Source organism: Bos javanicus, chromosome X (assembly GCF_032452875.1).
Source record: "Bos javanicus breed banteng chromosome X, ARS-OSU_banteng_1.0, whole genome shotgun sequence".
NCBI classification, from domain to species: Eukaryota; Metazoa; Chordata; class Mammalia; order Artiodactyla; family Bovidae; genus Bos; species Bos javanicus.
The window spans coordinates 78,680,138-78,704,785 of NC_083897.1; the positions used below are offsets into that span (position 1 = coordinate 78,680,138).

General features: G+C 38.7%; 1 long non-coding RNA gene across 22 annotated transcripts in view; it reads left to right on the forward strand.

The window, feature by feature from the left end:
- LOC133243153 (uncharacterized) overlaps positions 1 to 24,648 on the forward strand; it is an 83,273-nt gene that overhangs the window by 8,199 nt on the left and 50,426 nt on the right. For 10 of the 22 annotated variants that reach the window (XR_009734986.1, XR_009734991.1, XR_009734992.1 and 7 more), the window contains exons 2-5: positions 2,637 to 2,776; positions 3,194 to 3,380; positions 3,806 to 3,925; positions 15,690 to 15,772. This is a non-coding gene — a long non-coding RNA (uncharacterized LOC133243153). Of the gene's footprint in view, positions 1 to 2,636; positions 2,784 to 3,193; positions 3,381 to 3,805; positions 3,926 to 15,689; positions 15,773 to 24,648 lie in introns of all 22 variants that reach the window. The other 12 variants (XR_009734988.1, XR_009734989.1, XR_009734993.1 and 9 more) reach the window with 8 other exon arrangements.

Below are 24,648 nucleotides of genomic sequence, written 5' to 3' on the forward strand. Positions count from 1 at the left end.
GCCTGGAGAATTCCAGGGACGGGGAGCCTGGTGGGCTGCCGTCTATGGGGTCGCACAGAGTCGGACACGACAAGCGACTTAGCAGCAGCAGCAGCAGCAGCGTTGGTGGGATAGATCCAATTTCCATGTAATCCTTTGTAGGAGCAATTTGGCAGTGTATATTAGTGGCCACAATAAATGTTGCATATCCTTTGACCTAGCAGTTTCATTTCTAGGGCTATACTCTAAATATTCTAAATAAATTTTAAATGTTCTTCAAAAATATTCTAAGGATATTTTAAAAGATTTAGGTATGGGAATGTTCATAGCAATAAAAAATGGAAAAAATTTACCATTCTTTAATAGGAATTTGAATAAATTTTTTGGTGTATTCATGTAATAATACAACACAGGCATTAAAAATAGTCTTGTAGATGAATTTTTGACTTGGAAAGATGTACCCAGTATATTAATTGAAAGAAAGGCCATGGTTTCATCCAGCTTGTTAAATAAAATGCATGCATATGGAATGTAGAAAGATGGTACTGATGAACCTATTCACAGGGCTGCAGTAGAGACACACGTGAACAGACTTGTGAACACTGGGTGAAGGAGTGGGTGGGACAAATGGAGAGAGTAGCACTGAAATACAAACATTACCGTATGTAAAATAGATGGCAAGTGGGATTATGCTGTGTGACACAGGGAGCTCAACCCAGTGCTCTGTGACAATCTAGAAGGATGGGATGGGGAAGGAGATGGGAGGGGGATTCAGGAGGAAAGGGACATATGTATACCTGTGGCTGATTCATGTTGATGTATGGCAGAAACAAACATAATATTCTAAAGCAATTATCCTCCAATAAAAAGAAAAAATTCATGTTTGTATGTGTACATAAAAGTTATAAAGAAGAATATATCCCAAGTGTTAAACTTTCTGGGATTCTATGACTTTTGCTTTCTATTCTTAATGTATTTCTGGAATTTTTTTTCTCACGGTGTGTTTATGACCAGCAAAGTTAAGACAAACATTGAAATGATTTCTATTTAGAAATTTGCTGACCTGAACAGAAGTGGAATAAATGGGTTGGTGAGGAAGCTGGGAACTGGAGCAGTTTAGTTTGGAAAAGAGCTGGGCCAGGTGGAAATAGGGTATGGTGGAAATAAGACCTCTATCTTTAGAGAAAGGCACTAACTACTAATTATTCTTGGTTCCTTAGTGCAGGCATTTCATGAGTCAGGCTTTACACTTACTGTGTATTTCCCAATTAGGACCTATACACATTCCTTTCCCACCCCTGCCCCTTTGGACTTAATAAGCTAAAAAATCGCTGATGGGAACAGCTGCTTATGGGTGTGCAGCAATGGCTGCTTTACTTTATCCAATAAAGAGAAGGCTCAAACCCATCAAAGCTGCCTCATCGTCATCCCCCAACACTTATACTATCCAGTAGGAATCTTCCTAACTTACGGTGGGAGAGCTTTCTCTTGGGCTTCATTATCACTAGTAAATTATAGGACACTGTATTCTGTTTAACTGTAGGTGAAACAGTTAAAAATAAACCCTGAGAAACTGCTCCTTGGGTCTTCTGGGATTTGAAGGTTGCCTGCACTTCCCTGCAGTAAGAGGAAGTCTAGTTATAGTAGTTGGTGTTGCCAGCATCTAATGGTAATTAATATCCTGGGCTTTGGGTCATCACTGAATTGCTAGATTTCTAGGTTTGCTTTTCATGCAAAGCAGCTAGGGACTGGGAAACTTAAAGGCAGTAGGCTGCTTCCTTACAAAGAACCCTTTGGGGACTTTGGCTTATCCTGTGTGGGTCTCAGGTCTCAGAGCTGCATTCCTCCTCGTGGTTGGGTCTTGGAGGTAGAGGACTAGCCATGGGCCTACCTAGCTCCTCGTGATCCTTTTGGTAATGCACACAATTGATATGGGTAAGGTCAGTCCTGGTGGGAGTTGAGATTATAAATGACAGGCCTTGGTCCAGAGCCCACGGTTTTGTTACATTTCCTTATCAGTGTGAACCAAGTGCCATATGATGATTAGATGGAGGTTTAGTTCACTTTTAGTCAGGAATATGGAATAAAATGGCAACCCACTCCAGTGTTCTTGCCTGGAGAATCCCAGGGACAGAGGAGCCTGGTGGGCTGCTGTCTTTGGGGTTGCACAGAGTTGGACATGACTGAAGCGACTTAGCAGCAGCAGCAGCATGGAATAAGAAGTCATAATTGCCATAAGGGCCCCTAAGATACCAAGTTTACCTCCATTCAAAGATAGGATATTGATTGAGCTCTAAAGAGGGTAGGCAGCTAGGAGGATCAGCATTAGTTCAGATCTGAGTTCTAATGCTTTGGTATATTTACTTGGTGCCTCTGTACCCAAGATGTCTCATTTAAAAAAATAAAAATAAATATTTAACCCATAAAAAAAAAAAATAGAGGCAAGGATCCTTATTAAATGTGTGTGTTGTAAGAGTCTTTGCCAGATAAAGAAGATAATTGTGATGCTAATAATAGTGCTTGACAAGAGTGAATTCTGAGGTCCATGGTGTGGACCTAGATGACTTGTCTTAAGGTGGTAAAAGTAAAATTAAAGCTAGATGTCATACTTTGACTGTTCTTACCTTTGTTTCTTCTTCCTTCTCTCTATCCTGCAGGTGACACCAAACTTGATCAGAAACCATGCCACAGGTGAAGAGGTATATTGAGCCCTGCCTGGCCAGTGAGGTTACTAGAGAATTGGAAGAGGCTCAAGTCAGCATCCTGCACATGGTTATCAAACCATTGTGAAGTCTTAGTAAGTGGTCAGTGGCTCTGGTGGGCTTGCCCAGTTAGTGGGAAGGGCCAGGAAAAGTAGTCTTACTAGGCCTAGACAGTTACTTCATATCTTCCCATTATGACATGAAAAAAGGTCTTAAAGTATTCAGACTATACTAGAGACTACTGAGCCTAACTCTCCTTCTCCCATTCTTGCATTTTTGTAGATGATCTCTTACAAGATCGTAGCTGGTTGGTGTAGAAAATAGATTTGAATCCTAGCCCAGTACTGTGTCTTCCACCTAGTGCTTTCTCTAGATTCCATCTAAGTCCATGGAGGCCATGTGAGACAAACATTTTTATTCCACACTGTGAAAGGTTTTTTAAATAGCCTCTGAGATTGTGCTCCTCTAATAAAGGAAATGTCCATGATGTAATTTTTTTATTATTCATATAGTCACCTGGGATACTTGTTAAAAATGCAGATTCTTGGGCAGCTAGAAACCTTGTCACTGGTCAAGAGCAACAAGTAACAAGACCTACTTGTCACTTATCCTGAGGCATCGTGCCCAGTGGGTTTACCAGCAAACCAGAATAAAGCATCGTTGCCCTGGATGTCCTTGTGAGATGGTTGGGAAGTCTTGGTAAGTTGCTGGTGGTTTGGTGGGGTTCCCCAGTTGGTAGAAAAGAGATGGTTCTGATGTGGCACTTCCCCTCTTCCTTCAACATATATTTATTAGGTGCTCACTGAGTGCTGGAGACTGTTCTAGATATTAACAAAGTCCTGCCATCATGGGACTTTCATTCCTGTGAGAGTAGACAAAAGAATAAATAACCAATAAATAGTGTATCATAAATGTTAAATCAGAAGTTTTTCCATTTTGGTGTAAAAGTGGCATTAAAAATTGTTGAGTTGGACCTAAAAATACTGTGCTTTTCTCCCCGCTTCCCATTCTCCTGTTTAGTACCTTCCACCCTCTCTCTCAGTGCAATAGAGGCTGACCAAACTGAGTATAGGAGGGTCAAAGATGATGAAAGCATATTTTTCCTTTTTGTAACCCCTCACTAGGCTGAACTGTGGAGAATATCTTTGAAAAGTGTTTTAGAGAGTCTACCAGATTTGCCATGTGAGTGCCTGTGCAGCAGAAGAGTGGGTCTTCTCAGTGGTTAAGGTAACAAAGTGATTAAGGTAAGTGAAGGAGAAAAGATTGACATTGTCTTGACTCCTATTAGGGAGGCTTGTAGGAATGTCATTTCTAAGGGCCAGTAATTTTAAAGCCTGTAGTTTATTCTACAATATATCCTTCTCAAAACAGTTGGGGTAGGTTATATGCTTACCCAGTCTGAGATGACCCCTGCAGAGGATCAGAAGAATTGAAATGGTTCCTAAGTAAACTAGGTGGCATAAGCTGCATGTCATAAATAATCTCAGCATGCACTGATTACAGTCCCTTTGGTGAGAGTCTATTCTTTCAAACCAGACTTATTGAGAGTTTTTCTTTATCAGCCTATGGAGCTGCATACATCTTGTCAAAAGCCAGCTCATTAGCAGAAGCTTATTATTTAAGCAGCAGACAAGAATATAACACTTTGAATTAGTAATTTCAGAGGTAGCAGCATCTTTTAGTATAATCCATTTAAACTGGACTAGCATTCATTTTTGGCTTCTCAGGCATTGACCCCCTAATAGGCTTCAAGGAGTACTGAAATGGTTCATAATTAAACGAGGCAGCATCTATAAAATGGCCATTCTTGGGAGATCTCTGCAGAAGCCACCCCTATCTTAAGCTCCTCTATCCAAAGTTAATACCCAAGGGTCAGATCATTTCTTGGTATCTGCCATTTTTCATGGAAGCAATAAAAGTCACCTTTTCTCATAGGGATGGTCTTGAGATGGTGCCTTCATAACATAATGTTCTTGGTTTTTCTCTGGTGTGTTTGGATAATTCTGTTGGCATAATTAGGTAAGTTAGCCTGCACAGGTAACCTGAATGATAGAAAAGCGGTCTTTTCCCTACAGAAAAGTCGGAAATATTCATTGATACAAAGAGAGTCCCTGAGTTCAGTGTCATTTACCACAACGTATTTTGAAACGACATCGTTTACATATAAGGATATGAATGTTAGCATGCAATTTAAAAAGTCCTGTCACTTTCTCTATATGGGCCCAAATGCATTGTATAAATTTGACTTTTCCTGTCTGAATGCCATTTCTTTTCCTAGTACTTCTCTAGCCATGTTATCCATCCTCTCTTGCTTTTGTGATAGCAGGTCTGTTGTTTTTTCTTTTTCTTTTCTCTTTAGGCTAGTCATCTAGCACCTACACACAGCTTTTGGAAATTTCTGAAATCATATAATATTAATAGTAGTGCTTATCAGTTATAGGCGCCTTTTATGTTCTAGGCAAGTGCTTTACACATATTTGTTACCTAATTTTAAGTTAACTCTGGGAAGTAGGATTTTTTCCCCTACTTTATAGATAATGAAACTGAGGATTGGAGAGGTGTTGCCACCTGTGTAAAATAGACAGTCAGTGGTAGAGCTGGGTGTCACACTCTCTAGCATGAAAACAGTCATAGACAATATGGAAACAAGTGGGCAGGACTGTGCTCCAATATAACTTCCTTAACAAAAACAGGTAGCAGCCCAGATTCAGCCCATGGACCATAGCATGCCATCCTTGCTCTATAATATATATACATAAAGTCTTTAAGACAGGAAGACTTGAGGTGATAAAGCAAACATTCAAGGTGATTTTTATTTAAAATACTTGTAATAACAGTAACACAGCTATACTTGAGTTAGCACTGGAAAGTGTCTCATGATCTGTGCATTATGTGCATGACTTAATAGTCATCTAGATATTGGCTTGAGTTCTTGCTAGAATAATAGAATCTTCATGGACCATGTTGTTAATATTATCATCCCTTAAAGGATCCTTTTCCTTGCCACATGTCTTTCTTTGCATGACTTAGAAATGACTGTCTGTATGTTTGTTATTTCTTCTTCTTCTTACATTATCATTTCCAGTGTTTGCCTTCTTCAGAATGTCTTCTACCCTACGTAGGCCCAAAAGTGAATCTGATTCACAGGTTACTTGATATAATCACTCTCCTAGCAGTCAGTGTAGGGGGCTACGGCTTTGGTAATTTGCTATATCAAACCCTAAATGGCTTTCAGGATTAGGAGGAATTAATCCTCCCATTGATGTCTCAAAATGTGATCTGGACCTAATAACAGGGATCTCAGTCAAATAAGCGTTAAACATGGAAGTAAATCTTTTTTTTTGCCCTTTTTGTTGTATTTGTTATATTTAATACCTTTCCTTGTAATGAAACTACTTTGTATTTCCAGAATAAAATTTCCTAGTTTTCAATAATATTGAATTAGGTCTGCTACCTTTGCTATTTTTAAATTTTACTTTCTATTTGATTTTTTACTACTTTGTTTCTATGTTCAAAGTGAGGTTTTGGTTGGAGTGACAGTCTGTCAGTTGTTGATGTTAGGGTCATTAATGAAACCTTGTTGCCTAAGCTTTTAAATGTAGCAGATCTCAAGCATGTCCCATGCCATCTTAAACATCGGTTTAATAAAAAAAATTAATAATAAACTGAACTTCCCTGGTGGCTCAGTCAGTAAAGAAGCCACCTGCAATGTGGGAGACCTGGTTTGATCCCTGGGTTGGGAAGATCCTCTGGAGGAGGGCATGGCAATCCACTCCAGTACTCTTGCCTGGAGAACCCCCATGGACAGAGGAGCCTGGCGGGTTGCAGTCCAGGGGGGTGGCAAAGAGTCGGACACAACTGAGCGACCAAGCACAGCACAGCACAAACATATTTTAATTGGCATTATAATGTAAAAAAATAATTTGTATCTGGTATTTGGGTGTTTGTTCAATTGCTGCCCTTCTAAGTTTGTGTGAATAATGCTTAATGTGAACATCCTATAAATAAGTTTTTGCACATATCCATGTTTGTTTCCTATGGCTGGATTAAAAGTATTCCTCTGGTGTATGAAAATACCTATTTTTTCCCACATCCTTACTAATATACTATATTATGGCTCTTAAAAATCTGCCAGTTGCAAAGTGAGAAGTGGTCTCCCTTGATATTTTAATTTATTTGATTCCTAATGAGATGGAACAGTTAATATCTTTCTTGGGACTTATTTTTGAGTTTATTTTTTGCACTGATTTTTAATCTTCCATATATGTCATGGATATATTTTCCTCGATTTGACATAGAAGTTGTTTATGTATTTCAAGTATCTTTTTTGTTTATGGTTTATTTTCCCCTTGCATTTCATAGTAAAGATAAATATAGTTTATCTTTGTAGTTTCATATAGTTCATGCTTTATTTACTTTTAAATACAAATCTTTTCCCCCTGAGGATCTTCTCTTTGGTTTGTGTTATTTAGTTTGTCTAAATGTCCAGCAAATTCAGGGTTCAGGGGGTAATAGTAAGAGTACTAGTGGGGATCTCAGCAGAAAAATTTTCAGAATCTTTAGTGTTCTGCTTTTTAACATGACAAATATTCTTTCTGCCCCTGTTTCTCTTTTATGACTTCTCAGTTTTGCTACCACTGGCCTATTCTGTCCTCTGTGGCAGAAGTTGGCAAACTTTTTCTATAAAGGGCCTGATAGTAAATATTTTAGGCTTTGTAGACCATGTGGTTTTTGCCACTGTAGTGAAAGCAGCCAGAAACAGTACATAAACGGACAAATGTGGCTGTGTTCCAGTAAAACCATATTTATATAAAAAGGAGGGATGGTGTTGGATTTGGCCTGTAGGCTGTTTGCCAGTATCAGCTCTGTGTTCTGCTTTAATAACTTTTGGTCTCAAAGTTTCTGCTTAGTCATAGTTGATTTCCTCATGTTCATGACTCATCCCCCATCATAACCTCTTAAAGCAGTGTTTCACCTGTAGTCTCCACTACTGATCACCTGTTTCTGTCCATATTTCACAATTTTAAGTTTCTGAGCACACAGGTGATAGCGAAAGGATTTGCTTGGCTGTCTACATTGGTGGCTCAGTGGTAAAGAATCTGCCTGCCAATGAAGGAGACATGGTTCAATCCCTGGTCCAGGAAGATCCCCTGGAGAAGGAAATGGCAACCTGCTCCAGTATTCTTGCCTGGAGTACCCCATGGACAGAGGAGCCTGGCGGGCTACAGTCCATGGAGTTGCAAAGAATCTACATGACTTAGCTACTGAACAGCAACAACCACAAACAACTACCTTATTGCTTCAAAATAACCAACTCCACATTATATTCCTTTTCAGGGTTTATTCTTTGCAATCCAAAATTTTTTGTAAGAAATGGGCTCATTTGGATCAGTTTAAGAAGTTTACAGAACTCGACTCCATTGTGGTATTATTAATGTGATTCAGTTTATTTCTCTGATTTTCTGCATGTCATCTTATTTCTACTTTCATCTGATTTCCTCAGTACTCTGTACTCTGTCTTCCTCTGCCTCCTAGCTACTGAATCAGTTCAGTTCAGTTGCTCAGTCATGTCCAGCTCTTTGCAACCCCATGGACTGCAGCATGCCAGGCTTACCTGTCTATCACCAACTCCCAGAGCTTGCTTAAACTCATGCCCATCGAGTCAGTGATGCCATCCAACCATCTCATCCTCTGTCGTCCCCTTCTCCTCCTGCCCTCAATCTTTCCCGCCTCAGGGTCTTTTCCAATGAGTCAGCTCTTCACATCAGGTGGCCAAAGTATTGGAGTTTCAGCTTCAACATAGGTCCTTCCAATGAATATTCAGGACTGATTTCCTTTAGGATGGACTGGTTGGATCTCTTTGCAGTCCAAGGGACTCTCAAGAGTCTTCTCTAACACCATAGTTCAAAAGTATCAATTCTTCAGCGCTCAGCTTTCTTTCTAGACCAACTCTCACATTCATAAATGACTACTGGAAAAATCATACTTTTGACTAGATGGACCTTTGTTGGCAAAGTAATGTCTCTGCTTACTAAGCTACTGAATACTTAGGGTTTTTTTTTTTTTTTTCTTTTTCTCATTCATAACTTGAGCTTGTGCAGTCTCTGTAGATGTGACCTCCATTCTATATCATCTTTCTCTCTGCAAACTATCTGTTTGTGCTCTTATTCTCTGTGCTGCCCAGTTGTCATTAAATTGTGAATCTGTCTGTGGGTTAAGTTTCCTGAGACTGTAGAGGCAGTTGTTATTTGGCAGGTCTAGGACATTCCCCCTATTGATTTCTATGTCGAAATGTCATGCCTATCACATGCCAATTCACTTTGTTTTACTTTTTTCTCTACCTCATATTTTTAGCTTATTCATAGATTCTGCTTACTTAGAGCTTCATCTCCCCGCCCCCCCCCACCTCCACAAAGAATTGTATACTGTATTTATTTTTGTTAGCTTATAGTTGATTTCTAAAGTTGTGAGGGCTTTACCTTGCCATAAGTTTTGCTTGCTTTTGGCCCTTGCAGCCTCACCTGTCTTCATTGTGTTGGCTTGCTATCTATCCTTTCAGCTTCAGTTCACATAGCTAACTATTAGTACTTTTGATAGCCCAGTTCTAATTCCTAAGAATACAAATGTGTGTGTTAACTCACTTAGCCATGTCCAACTCTTTGCCACCCCATGGACTGTAGCCCACCAAGCTCCTCTGTCCATGGGATTCTCTAGGCAAGAATACTGGAGTGGGTTGCCATCTCCTTCTCCAGGGGGTCTTTCTGACACAGAGATGGAACCCAGGTCTCCCGTATTGCAGGCGGATTCTTTACCAGCTGAGCTATAATGGAAGCCCTCATAAGTGTACCAGGCCTGACTTACCCCATTTTAGTTAGATATTTATGTACCAGCAGCAGGAGTTTTTGGGTCTTTACTTTTGTGTTCTGCAGTTGCAGTTAGTATAATTAATGCACTTAGTCTCTGTTTCTTTTACTTTGCTTCATTTCTTCTAGTTTCCATCCTTTGTTTCAGGGGTTGCAATCGCAAATGCATGCAAGGTCACCTGGGACATTTATTCCACCTGGGAATAAATGTATACGATGGTTTTGATATTTAATTTCTTGAAACTTTGCTTTTTGTTTTGTTTTGGTTTTTGTTCTATTGATCTGCTTTTGATAGACAATGGAACAGAGAATTCTCTTAAAAGAAGAAAAGAGTTCAAATTCAATGGTAAAGAGCATTTGATGCTTCTAAGGGGGAATGTTTGGGTTTATGGTCCACTGGAACATGAACCTTTCATGCCAAAGGATGAAAGTCATTTAATTGCTCTAAAATTAGAAGGCAATCCAGTCATGGGTTGGCTCCTTGGCTCCTGTTGATTTTTGCCCAGTAAAAATGCAGCCCAATATTGACATAATTTCCACAAGGAGCCTGAGTTTGAGCCATTAGTTTAAATTTGTTTAAATGCTGCAGGCCAACACAGTGTGTTTATAAATAAATGTTTTTATAACCCCACAGCTTCTGCTTCTTTATAATTTTGATTTGTTTGAGGTGTTACCTTTTTCCCATATGGTGTAAAACATGAGTGTGTTAGTTTGGCTTGTGGTTAACAGTTTTCCTTGGGTACTATTAAAACTAGGCCATAGTTTTAAACAGAATTGTATAGATTAGAATAGATTAGGAAAGAATAGATGAAGATAGAATTTAAAAATGAAAAAAATATTATCCTCCATCTGGCAAAGGGTAAGTATTTTGTGAAATTTTTGTTCCAGCTATATGTTTGTATGTATGTGTATCTTTGATCCAATGTAATTGTGTATCTTAGTGTAGATTAGACAACTTTATAAGGCACTGCATGGAATAGTGTGAGCAAGCTGGCATCCTCTGAGCTAAATCCCTTCTATAGACAGATCTCCTTTGGCACAGTGTTTCTTAAATATCTGATGGTTGCCAGGAGCTGAGGGGATGGGGGAAATGAGGAGTTGTTTCACAGGTATAGAGTTTGAATTTTGCAAGATGAAAAAGATACAGAGATTTGTTGCTCAACAGTATGAATATACTTAATGCTATTGAACTATACACTTAAAAATGGTTAAGATGGTTTAAAAAAAGAACAGGAGTAGTCCATTAAACAGAAAGTTTGCTGTCATTAGAGTATCCTTGAGTATGTTAAATATAATCTTTCAGGTTAAAAAATACCTGCATGACCATCTTTGTTACAACCTTCCATTTCCATATATTAAGAGTCAGCAAAACTATGGCCTATGGGCCCACTACTTGTTTTGTTTTTGTTTTTTCTTTTACAGCCAATGAGTGACAAATGGTGTTTACATTTTTTAACAGTTGAAAAAATTCAAAAGGAGAATAACACGTTATAATGTATGAAAATTATACACAATTCAGATTTTAGTTTTATTGGAAAATGGCCACATATTCATTTATGTATTGTCTCTGACTGCTTTTATGCTACAGTGGCAAAGTAGTTGTAACATAGACCATATGGCTTGCAAAACCTAAAATATTTACCACCTGGCCATTAAAGAGAAACTTGGAAGTTACTCTATTGCAACAGTTAGCAGTTCCCAGATCCCTCACAGCCTCATCTTTGATGGTTTTAAATGCCTAATTAGCAGCTTTATCATGTAGAGTTTCTACTTATAGTTCTGGAGATGAACTCCAGAGTGGCTATTATCATTCTATTCTAATATAGGGGGGGGAGCGGAATTCTCACTTCCTTATCTCCTACTGTGACACTAACCAGTTCCAGCAGACTCACATTTTGGGGGAGCTTCAGTTATGGCTGGAATCCTGTTAGCAATTTCTGGTATTGTAGCCTCTTTCATTTTCAAGAAACAGACCTCTCTTGGGTCAGTGAGGCAATTTGGACCACCCACGACTATGCGTGGCCAAGTTCTAAGGTAGACAAAAGTTTCATAGGAGTCCAAATAAAGAAAATCCTGTATTTGAATAAGAAAATTAAAAACTAAAGAAAATGAAATAATTCCTCCTTTTCTCTGCTTTTTTGCCTTCTTCATTATCGAGCTTTAGTTTACTTCCTAGATTTATTTGTATTCTGCTTCCTCATAAATTTTCAGTTATTCATTACTAAACTTTGCTTATTGCACCAGTATCCTTGGCTGTACCTCATGTTTCCCAGCACTGTCATTTAATATTCAGCTCCTTCTGCTTCACTCTTTTTGCATTTCACAAAGTTTATTCCTCAATGCAAGGATTTAAGTGACTTAACTCACCCCTGGTTAGGTAGTCAGGTTTTGAGTCATGTAATGACACAGCACTTGGGTAGTGTGTCTCACACCTGGTACATTCTGCTCTGGATGACAGGATAGGTCATATACTAAAATTCATTGCTCTCTGAGACTGCCTCATCTCCAGAGCTCTATGAGTGGAACAGGTTGCCTTGGATGAGACTGAGCGTAGCCACCACTTGATTCAGGTGTGATTGTATTGCATTTCTATATCTTGGACCACTAAGCACATGTGACCCTCATCTCATTTTCTCATTTCTAAAGATACTTCTGTTTATACTTTTCCACCTCTTACTTAAGCAGAAATGTTGGAGAGTAAGTCTAGCCAAATGCTACAGTCTGAAGTGATATCATGAGGCCACTTTAGAAATTTCCCTGCCAATTTTAGAATTATCCACCTATCTGTGATCTTTTTGACCTCTTTAGTTTTCTCTGTTGTGATTGTACCAAAACCTAACTTCACTGGATGTGTGGTCCTGTGACAATAACTAAGTTCCTGTAGGCCCTTAACATTCTAGCCTGAGTTGTAGTGGGTCTGTCTATTCTCTGCCCCACCACCAAGTAATAACCAGGTCTAAATATTTTACTTCCTGCCAAAGTTCTGGTTATGTATCCCAACTCTACATTATTTTCTAAATTACATAGGATTTCTGGTTTCAAGAAATAAGACCTAGCACCTACGAGTGCCACCTCCCCTTTATTCATAAACACATACACTGACAGATTTCCAGTGCCCCAAAAGCTTTCTTTTAATCATATACTCACATGATATACTATTTTATGTATTTCAAGCAATTGTATTTTAGGTGAGTGTGTATTACAGGGTGCAGAAGGTGGTCAATTTTTCAATTATTTAACTCTATGGACTTTTGACTATTTAGTTTTCATACTGATAAAGGTAACAACTAACAGAGTTCTTACCAAGTTCCAGGTACCATTCTAAATTGTACATAAACATGGCAGACACATTATACTGTGGGAAGAAAAATGTTTGCATACATGAAGAAGATAGGTTAAAGAATATGTAGTCTTTTGCAAAAATAAGAACTTAAATCCATTTTTCATTTTATAACATCATTAAAAACTTCACATTGAAAATAGTTTTTAAGAAAGACACAGGTTTAGCTCAAGATATAGACATTTAACATATAGATACACAGTAAGATATCCACAGTAAGGAAGATAGAGATTTCATAGGAATCTTACAATAATGTGGCATCAAATTATATCTGTGGTGGCTCTAGGCACTTAAGCACATTGAGTTTGTAGACCTTTTCCATTGTGCTGTTGACTTGAATTAAATCAGCTATTTGATCTCCTATTCTACATTCTATTCTCTACTATTTTTTTTCTTCCTCCTGAATGACTTTGCCACTACCCTACTTTGATGAGGCTTTCAGCTTCAGCTTTCACTGGTAATGACCTAGTTTTCATTGTTTCTACTTAAATTCCAAAGAGTGAGAATGTAATTGGCCTAGTTTGTTTTTATTTGTGCAGTGCCTTTTCATGTTTAGGCATGTCATAAGCTGCTGGCAATGTATGGATTGGTCCCATCAACTGTGCTCAGTGGAGAGGATGTAACACTAGATAATGTGAAACAACAGCTGGTCATTAGGGCTATGCTACAGCTGTGACAATAGATAGGGTGGTGGTGTTTAGAAGGATGTGAGAGTATATTTGTAAGAGCCTGAACACTGGACACATTTAGTCCAATGGTTCTCAAACTTAGTAAACTATGATCTAATCCATGTTATTCTATGCCTATTAGAATGGTAACTGAGTACCATGTCTAGCTATAACAGATACAGTCATGCTTTCCAGGGTCAGCACCTTATGGTTATATCGGAATTTGCACATCATTGTCAGAAGAGAAAAAACTGTCAAACCCTACTTTCCTTATTTTTTGTAGTTGCTATTATACAGCCACTACCAATTGCCTCAGTGCTTCACCCTAAGTGGGTATATATATGAGTCACAAAGGCAATTGTCTGATTAGTGGCTTTGGTACAGCATAACCTGGACTTCTAAAAGACATTGAATCCTGGTGTCTTGAGGGAATTGTGTATGATTTTTCACTTTACTGTCATATTCTAACAATTTCAAATGTTTTATATTTCTGCTGGGGGTCTGTTTCATGCGACTGTATTTCTGATACAAATTTCTGAACTATATTGGCTCTTTTTGTCTCAAGAAATGAAAAATCACTTAGCCTATCTCATTAACAGGGGTTTATTGTATATAAATACGTTGAACAATGTGGAATATGGGGCTTTAATGGAAATTTAAATATAGGAACAACATTGATTATGGGAACTGGATTCAAACATCTCTGGATTCGAACCTTAACAGCAGGTTAAAGTTCATTCATTAAGGTTTGGTTCATTACTCTTGTGCTACATCATTGACATCACTCAGCTACTCTGCATTTGCTATTCCTCCTAGGTCAGTGCTTCTCTATCAGAGCTGTACATTAGAATCAACTGAGGAACTTTAAAAATAAACCAGGGTAGAATACTGTGATTTAGTTGCCTTGGGCATCAGTATTTTTAAAGTCCCTTATTATTGTTCATACTTCTTTTGCTATTCACTGACTTCTCAACCTTTATTTTTCTACCTTCCAGCTTCTGTACTTGTGGGTATTCATGCATTGTATTTACCTTGTAAATTAGCCTTCTCTTGGCCTTCGTGCACTCCCTTAGAAGCTCTTAGAGAAGAGTCTATGGACATGACAGCAAAGTTAAAGTACCTATTGCAAGAGTAAAATTTTCTGTAAAATTCCAAATAGCAAATATATGAGGCTTGTGGGCCACACAGTCTGTTATAGCTATTCACTCAGGGAATCAATCAGAGACAGCAAATGCAAAATTTGTCTGCAGCCAGGTTTGACCCATTGGCTATAGTTTGCTGACCCCTGTTCTGTTCCTTCCTTGTTCATAGCAAATCTTGTTTTATTCTTTTGCAGTGTCTACTTAGCTGCTGATCTCCAATTCATCATTAACTTGAATTTAAGAATTACTTTGTAAAATTCTGCTTCATTTAAAAAAAAATAAACTCACTTAAGAATAGTTATTGTAAATAGCATCTGATTTATAAATTCATTTGGTAAGAATTAACATGCTTGTAACAGTTCTTCTAGAGACATCTAGTCAAGTTTTTTTTATGTCCTAATATAATTTTCATCACATAGATTCCCTCCAATATTTGTTATGTTATTCCTTAGGAATTTTATGCCATATGTAGCCACAATTTTCTATTAATTTTAATAGCTGGTTATTTTTCCTAGCTTATTTCAAAATGGAAGTACTTTTTTTTCCTGGTTATAATATAGAGAGGTACTATTATTTTATAACCAATTCAGATAATACAAGGATATAAAGAATGCAGTTAAGATAAGCTGTAATCCCATCATTCAACTAAAATCACTGTTAAATTTTTGGAGTATAGACATGAATGTCTTTGATGTTATTGAGCACATATTTTCTCTAATTATGCCTCCTGTTCAGATTCTGTCTTGATTAAACAATTCCATGATTGTAATTTGGCTACTAACAAAGAATATGCTCCTTGTGTGGAAATAAATATTCTGGTTAGATAGATGGGTATGTTTCTTGTAGTAAATTAAATTGGCATGTTGAAGATTATTTACCTCTCATTATATGTTGGCTATGATGATTATCCTTGTAATTTATCTTTGTATAGTTGACTCATTGTTTCCTTAACAAGCATAATTTTTAGTCACAGAAGTTGCAATGGATTCTTTCAGGGCCCTTAAGCCTGGTTTCTTTCCATGGAAAAGAGCATGACAAAAGACTGAGTGTCGACATGTCCCTGGCAGCAGGCATGAACGTAAGTATGCATTTGGAGAAGTATTGGAGAATATGGTAAAAATCAGTGGTTAAAGCTTGTTAGGAGAAACTCCCTCGTTTTCTAATTGTACCTAGAGAATTACTTTAGTCAATTCAGATATAGCAGCATGTATATGCTTTGTCTTGTTCCTGAGGCACAATTGCTGGAGGTTGGCTACAGTGGGCCACCAAAGGATTTTTACCCTTGTTGAAGTCATTCAGCTGATAGCTTACGGTGAACAGTGCTGAAGTTCGTGGTCTCCAAAGGAGAGGAATTCACTCTGGGACCAAAGATGGGGGTCTCAGTCACTCAGAGCTTGGTGCAACAGTTTTATTAAAGTAACAGTGATAGAGAAAGCCTCCAGCGAAAGGCACCAGAAGTGGGTAGGAGAGTACCCACCCTCAGTAGTTTAAGCAGGGCATTATATACTTCTCAACTAGCTGCTGAGAATATATACAAAGAATACCTCAAGATTGTAAGAGTTCCACCACACCCTTTCCCAAGGCATACATCCTGAGATAACTTCCATACAAGATTAGCCAGGGAGGATGGTTCCAGGAAAGATACACTGTTGATGTATAATCAGGGGTACAAGTCTTAAGAAACAGGTTCCCAGGCAAGATTTTTTACAATTACAATCACTAACATAGAGTCTAAGAAAGGCATAGCTATGAGTAAGCTGTATTATTGTGCTGTGTAATCATTAGTTCCAGACCTAAAGAAAGACCAGGTCTCAAGCGAGATATATTGTTGCAGTACCTGTTGCAATACCTGTTCAGGGGCTTAAAAGAAGCATCTCCTACATGACTAAGGAAAAAGATTGTGAAAAAGAATGTTCACCTCCTCCTTAAAGGGGCCTTGACTCCCTATCAACCAGTCTCAGTTAACTCTCTCACAACTAGAGAGGATTACATGAAATATTTGTAATTGAAAAGTATGCATACCTGCTTTTAGTAGCCTGAAACTTGATAGTAATGTCATTAACTGAAAGTTGGATATAAGATATTTTAACTGCAAATAACAATTTAATATCTAAAAGGAACTATCACTAAGAAGAAGAGTGTCTCACTGGGAACAAGTTTAGGAAACAAATATACTTTTTTTTTTTTCTTTTAGGGTAGCCCTCTCAAAAACAAAACAAGACAAACCTGCCTAGCTGGGAAAGTGCATTATTTTGCTTAAACACCAGCTTGACATTTTGTTCTAAGTCAGAAATAGTTACTAAGTTGTAAGTTATATGATAGATGTAGCCTCATTTATTGATAGTTCTAATCCAGTGATTTAATTATAACCAAAAAATCTACTTGTTAAAATGTAAATATATTTAATCTTGGTTGTAAAATGCATTTTGAAACATCAAGGAAAACACAGGTGGCCTGTATGATTTGGCTACTTAATATCAAAAAATGGATGATGTGTTGGGAGTCACTAGATCACAGGATTCAGCATAAGGTTATGGCTAAGATAGTAAGGATATGTAGCCTTTCTAAAATTAGCATAAGGAATTTTATGGAGAAGTCCTATGCAGGCTTCCCTCTGCTTTCTCCCTCCCCTGAGCAGTCACACAGAGCATCCCCAGCAATAGAAGCACAGTAACATGTGTGCAGTGTTTCTGCCAGGGAAGCCTGTTATGCAACTCAGCAACCAAGGCTTTTATTGTGTGCTGGTCATGTAGGCCCTTTCTGATTAGCATGTACCAAAATTCCAGACTTCCAGAAGGAAAGTAAATATTCACTGTGATCCACATTATTTTTATAAGCAATTTAGGCATAGTGAGCCACCCTTATCAGTTAGGGAAAGTTTGCTATCCGTGTAGGGAACTGTTTACCAGTAAAGTTTCCTGGTGCCACCCAAGGGCCAGCCATGCAAGCAGGCCATTCTGAGTAGTTTCCTGAAGACTGCTTTCCCTTTAGTAGTTTTAGGCCTGCTATGTTAACTCTTTTCTGTGTACTTGGGCTGAATCTATAATAATAGATCAAAATTAGAGCATTCAATAATTGATCACATTCAGACTCAGCTTAAGGGAAGAAAGAGGGCCCGATAAGAGTGAGTTTAAATATATGATTTCTGTTCTCTTTGGGACATGTAAAATTTTTTGATGAGTGTTTTAGGTTATGTCAAAGGGTGACTTAAGCTTACTTGTATTTTATTTATTTATTTTTTTTATTTTAATTGGAGGCTAATTACTTTACAGTATTGTGGTTTTTGCCACACATTCACATGAATCAGACATGGGTATATGTGTGTTCCCCATCCCGACCCTCCCTCCCACCTCCCTCCCCATCCTATCCCTCAGGGTCATCCCAGCGCACCAGCTCTGAGCACCCTGCCTCATGCATCGAACCTGGACTGGCGCTCTATTTCACATATGATAATACACATGCTTCAATGCTATTCTCTCAAATCATCCCACTCTCACCTTCTCCCACAGAGTCCAACAGTCTGTTTTCTACATCTGTGTCTCTTTTGCTGTCTCGCATTATAGGGTCGTCATTACCATCTTTCTAAATTCCATATATATGCATTAATATACCATATTGGTGTTTTACTTTCTGACTTACGTCAATCTGTATAATAGGCTCTAGTTTTATCCACCTCATTAGAACTGATTCAAATGTATTCTTTTTAATAGCTGAGTAATATTCCATTGCGTGTATGTACCACTGCTTTCTTATCCATTCGTCTGCTGATGGACATCTAAGTTGCTTGCATGTCCTGGCTATTGTAAACAGTGCTGTTATGAACATTGGGATACATGTGTCTCTTTCAATTCTGGTTTCCTTGGTGTGTATGCCAAGCAGTGGGATTGCTGGGTCGTATGGCAGTTCTATTTCCAGTTTTTTAAGGAATCTCCACACTGTTCTCCATAGTGGCTGTACTAGTTTGCATTCCCACCAACAGTGTAAGAGGGTTCCTTTTTCTCTGTACCCTCTCCAGTATTTATTGTTTGTAGACTTATTAATAGCAGCCATTCTGACTGGCATGTGATGGTACCTCATTGTGGTTTTAATTTGCATTTCTCTGATAATGAGTGATGTTGAGCATCTTTTCATGTGTTTGTTAGCCATCTGTATGTTTTCTTTGGAGAAATGTCTGTTTAGTTCTTTGGCCCATTTCTTGATTGGGTTGTTTATTTTCTGGAATTCAGCTTCAGGAGCTGCTTGTATATTTTTGAGATTAATTCTTTGTCACTTGCTTCATTTGCTATTATTTTCTCCCATTCTGAAGGCTGTCTTTTCACCTTACTTATAGTTTCCTTCATTGTGCAAAAGCTTTTAAGTTTAATTAGGTCCCATTTGTTTACTTTTTCTTTTATTTCCATTACTCTTGGAGGTGGGTCATAGAGGATCCTGCTATGATTTATGTCAGAGTCTTTTGCCTATGTTTTCCTCTAGGAGTTTTAGTTTCTGCTCTTACATTTAGATCTTTAATCCATTTTGAGTTTATTTTTGTGTATGGTGTTAGAAAGTGTTCTAGTTTCATTCTTTTACCAGTGGTTGACCAGTTTTCCCAGCTCCACTTGTTAAAGAAATTGTCTTTTCTCCATTGTATATTTTTGCATTGTATATACTGAAGAATCCTTGCATCCCTGGGATAAAGCCCACTTGGTCATGGTGTATGATCTTTTTAATATGTTGTTGGATTCTGTTTGCTAGAATTTTGTTAAGGATTTTTACATCTATGTTCATCAGTGATATTGGCCTGTAGTTTTCTTTTTTTGTGGCATCTTTGTCAGGTTTTGGTATAGGGTGATGGTGGCCTCATAGAATGAGTTTAGAAGTTTACCTTCCTCTGCAATTTTCTGGAAGCGTTTGAGTGGGATAGGTGTTAGCTCATCTCTAAATTTTTGGTAGAATTCAGCTGTGAAGCCATCCGGTCCTGGGCTTTTGTTTGTTGGAAGATTTTTTTTTTTTTTTTTTATTTAACTTTACAATATTGTATTGGTTTTGGGAAGATTTCTGATTATGGTTTCAATTTCCGTGCTTGTGATGGGTCTGTTAAGATTTTCTATTTCTTCCTGGTTCAGTTTTGGAAAGTTGTACTTTTCTAAGAATTTGTCCATTTCTTTCAAGTTGTCCATTTTAATGGCATATAGTGGCTGATAGTAGTCTCTTTTGATCCTTTGTATTTCTGTGATGTCTGTTGTGATTTCTCCATTTTCATTTATAATTTTCTTGATTTGATTCTTCTCCCTTTGTTTATTGATGAGTCTGGCCAATGGTTTGTCTATTTTGTTTATTTTCTCGAAGAATGAGCTTTTAGCTTTGTTGATTTTTGCTATGGTCTCTTTGTTTCTTTTGCATTTATTTCTGCCCTAATTTTTGTGATTTCTTTCCTTCTACTAACCCTGGGGTTCTTCGTTTCATCCTTTTCTAGTTGCTTTAGGTGTAGAGTTAGGTTATTTATTTGATTTCTCTCCTGTTTCTTGAGGTAGGCTTGCATTGCTATGAACCTTCCCATTAGCACCACTTTTGCTGAATCCCATAGGTTTTGGGATGTTGTGTTTTCATTTTCATTCGTTTCTATGCGTATTTTGATTTCATTTTTTATTATTTCTGTGATTTGTTGGTTATTTAGAAGCGTGTTGTTTAGCCTCCATATGTTTGTATTTTTAATAATTTTTTTTCTGTAGTGGACATCTAATCTGACCGCATTGTGATCAGAAAAGCTGCTTGAGATGATTTCAATATTTTTGAATTTACCAAGGCTAAATTTTTGGCCCAGGATATGATCTATCCTGGAGAAGGTTCTGTGTGTACTTGAGAAAAAGATGAAATTCATTGTTTTAGGATGAAATGTCCTATAGATATCAATTAGGTCTAACTGGTCCATTGTATCATTTAAAGTTTGTGTTTCCTTGCTAATTTTCTGTTTAGTTGATCTATCCATAGGTGTGTGTGGAGTATGAAAGTCTCCCACTATTGTGTTACTGTTAATTTCCCCTTTCATATTTGTTAGCATTTGCCTTACATATTGCAGTGCTCCTATGTTTGGTGCATATATATTTATAATTGTTAAATCTTCTTCTTGGATTGATCCTTTGATGATTATGTAGTGTCCTTCTTTGTCTTTTTTTCATGGCCTTTATTTCAAAGCCTATTTTATCTGATATGAGTATTGCTACTCCTGCTTCCTTTTGTTCTCCATCTGTGTGAAATATCTTTTTCCAGGTCTTCCCTTTCAGTCTGTGTGTATCCCTAGGTTTGAGGTGGGTCTCTTGTAGACAGTATATATAGGGGTCTTGTTTTTGTATCCATTCACCCAGCTTTTGTCTTTTTTCGTTGGGGCGTTCAACCCATTTACATTTAAAGTAATTATTGATAAGTATGATCCCATTGCCATTTACTTTGTTGTTTTGGGTTCGAGTTTATAAACCCTTTCTGTGTTTCCTGTCTAGAGAAGATCCTTTAGCATCCGTTGAAGAGCTGGTTTGGTGGTGCTGAATTCTCTGAGCTTTTGCTTGTCCATAAAGGTTTTAATTTCTCCTTCATATTTAAATATGATCCTTGCTGGGTACAGTAATCTGGGTTGTAGGTTTTTCTCTTTCATCACTTTAAGTATGTCCTACCATTCAAGTATTTTCTCATGCCCTTTCTTTTTGCCTTCTTCTGGGACTCCTATGATTCTAATGTTGGGGCGTTTAATGTTGTCCCAGAGGTCTCTGAGGTTGTTCTCGTTTCTTTTAATTCTTTTTTCCTCTCTGCTTCATTTATTTCCACCATTCTATCTTCCACCTCACTTATATATATTTCTTCTGCCTCAGTTATTCTACTGTTGGTTCCTTCTAGAGTGCTTTTGATCTCAGTTATTGCATTATTCATTATTGATTGACTCTTTTTTATTTCTTCTAGGTTCTTGTTAAACTTTTCTTGCATTTTCTCAATTCTTGTCCCCCGACTATTTATCTGTAACTCCATTTTGTTTTCAAAATTTTGGATCATCTTTGTCATTATTCTGAATTCTTTTTCAGGTAGACTCCCTATTTCCTCCTTTTTTGTTTGGTTTGGTGGGTTTTTATCATGTTCCTTTACCTGCTGAATATTTCTCTGCCTTTTTCATCTTGTTTAGATTGCTGTGGCCTTTCTGTATGCTGGAAATTTTTGGTTCCTCTTTATTGTGGAAGAATTTTTGGTTCCTCTTTATTCTTCCTTGTGGGCGGGGTTGGACGTGTGGCTTGTCAAGGTTTCCTGGTTAGGGAAGCTTGCACCAGTGTTCTGGTGGGTGGAGCTGGATCTCTTCTCTCTGGAGTGCAATGAAAGGTCCAGTAGTGAGTTTTGAGGTGTCTATGGGTTTGGTGTGACTTTTCGCAGCCTGTATTTTCCCAGGGTTATGTTCCTGTTTTGTTGCAGAATTAGCGTGGTATGTCTTTCTCTTAAACTTGTTGGCTCTTGGGTGGAGCTTGCTTTCAGTATAGGTATGGAGGCTTTTGGATGAACTTTTGTCGATTAATGCTCCCTGGAGTCAGGAGTTTTCTGGTGTTCTCAAGTTTTGCATTTAGGCCTCCTGCCTCTGGCTTTCAGTCTTATGCTTATAGTAGCCTCAAGACTTCTCCATCCATCAAGCACTGATGATAAAACATCTAGGTTAATGGTGAAAAGATTCTCCACAGTGAGGGCCACCCAGAGAGGTTCACAGAGTTACATGAAGAAGAGAAGATGGAGGAGGGAGATAGAGGTGACCAGGAAGAGAAGAGGGGGAATCAAAAGGGGAGAGAGCAGTCTAGCCAGTAATCAACTCCCGATTTGCTCTCCACAGTCTGGAACACTCAGAGAGTTTCACGGAGTTCCATAGAGAACAGTAGACAGAAGAAGGCGATAGAGGTGACCAGGAGGAGAGGAGGGGGAGTCAAAAGGAGAGAGATCAGTCTAGCCTGTGATCAGTTCCCTAAGTTTTCTCCACAGCCCACAACACCCAAAGAGATTCACAGAGTTAAGTAGAGAAGAGAAGGGGGAGGAAGGAGATAGAGGTGATCTGGGGGAGCAAAAGGAGAGTCAAAAGGGGAGAGAACAATCAAGCCAGTAATCACACTCTTAAGTAAAAATGGGTACAGAAAAATGGATTCTTAAGGGTACAGAATTGATAAGAAATACCAAAAAACTAAGATTAAAAATCTAGAGTAGAGTTTAGACTCTCAAAAATACAATATTTTTTTTTTAAATCACAAAAGGTATATGAAAAAATGAAATTTGCCTTAAAAATAGGATCTGCTTTTTTTTAAATAGTAGGTTTTAAAAATGAAAATTAAAGGAGTAATAAATAACTTTCAAAAAATTGAAAAATGATAATAGTAAAATATATCTAGGGATTTCTCTGGCACTGTTGAGGGCAGTGTGTGGTCAGTTCAGTTTCAGGTAATTCTTTGTTCCACCTTATACTTCTTCTCAAGGTCTATAGGTCCCTTCCATTGTAGCCAGTGCTAACAATAGAGTTTTAATCTGTTGCACCTGTCAGTTCCAAAGCAGTTCCCTCTTCTTTATTTTGGCTTCCCCTGTTTGCAAGTCTCTTCAGTATCTAACTTCTGCCCTGACACAAGGCGGCGAAGGTGGTCATTTATTTGAGCTCACTTGTTCAATTGTGCTGCTGGGAGGGATGAACATTGCAAACAAATATCACTGGTGTGTTTGGGGAGTGCTTGCAGTGTCTTGGCCACACTGGGTTTGCCCTCACTCACGGCATGTGTGCTTTCTCGGTCTACACTGCTCAGGCTCCAAGTTGCTCTGCTGGGGAACTGTCTGAGGTGGGCCCTGGGTTGTGAGCACTTCCCAGGTCTAAGCCGCTCAGGTTCAGGTTCCCGGGTACTCCACAAATGCACAGACTGTGTTCGACCTACGTTTTGTGCCCTTCCCAGGTCTGAGCAGCTCAGGCGACCAGGTGCTTGGCAAGCGCACTCTCCCCATGTACAGACCAGGTGCTTGGCGAGCACACTCTCCCCAGGTACAGTGTGTCTTATCACCTTCCCGGTCCCAGCTCCTTGGTTTCCTGGGTGCGTTGTCTCAGGTGTGCCATGTGTCTCCTCTGGAGAGTTGATCTCTGGCTGCGAGCCTCCTGGCTGATGTCAACCGTCCAGGATCCCTGGAAGACTTGGTTAGCAACTGGAAGCCTGCTTGTAGTTTGGTAGGGAATGCTGTCTCTGGGGACAAGTTTGCCCCTTTCCGTCTCTGGCTGCCACCACCACCACCACCACCACCACCGGCGGGGGATGGGCCAGTCCACAGTGGGCTAACTCTCCTCTGGTATTTGCTCAGTCCTTTGTTCTGTGATTGGTCCGGCAGTGCCTTAGGTTAGAGCTTTTCATGGGAATGTTCTCTCTTTCTCTTTCCTCTTTTTTTTTTCCTCTCTGGCTATGCCATGGTTTGGGTTGCTATCTCAGGTTAGCTCCCTCAGTTTGCCCTCAGGGCATTCAGGCCCGACCTTACCCTACGCAGTGCAGCTGGTGCCTCCCTGTTCAGTCCCCACTTGCTGGTGGCAGACGCAAACATCTGGCGTACTTCTCCGCTGGGAGTTGCCATTAGGTACATAATCTGTGAGTTTTATTTATTTTTTTCCTCCCGGTTATGTTGCCCTCTGAGATTCCAAGACTCCCCACAGACCTGCCGGTGAGGTTTCCTGCTGTTTGGAAACTTCTCCTCTTTTAAGACTCACTCCCCAAGATGGTTATCCATCCCTAACTCTTTTGTCTCTCTTTTTATCTTTTATATTTTGTCTTACCTCCTTTCGAAGACAATAGGCTGCCTTTCTGGGGGTCTGGTGTCCTCTGCCAGCGTTCAGAAGTTGTTTTGTGGTATTTGCTCAGCGTTCAAATGATCTTTCGATGAATTTGTGGGGGAGAAAGTGGTCTCCCCATCCTATTCCTCTACCATCTTAGGACAACAAAA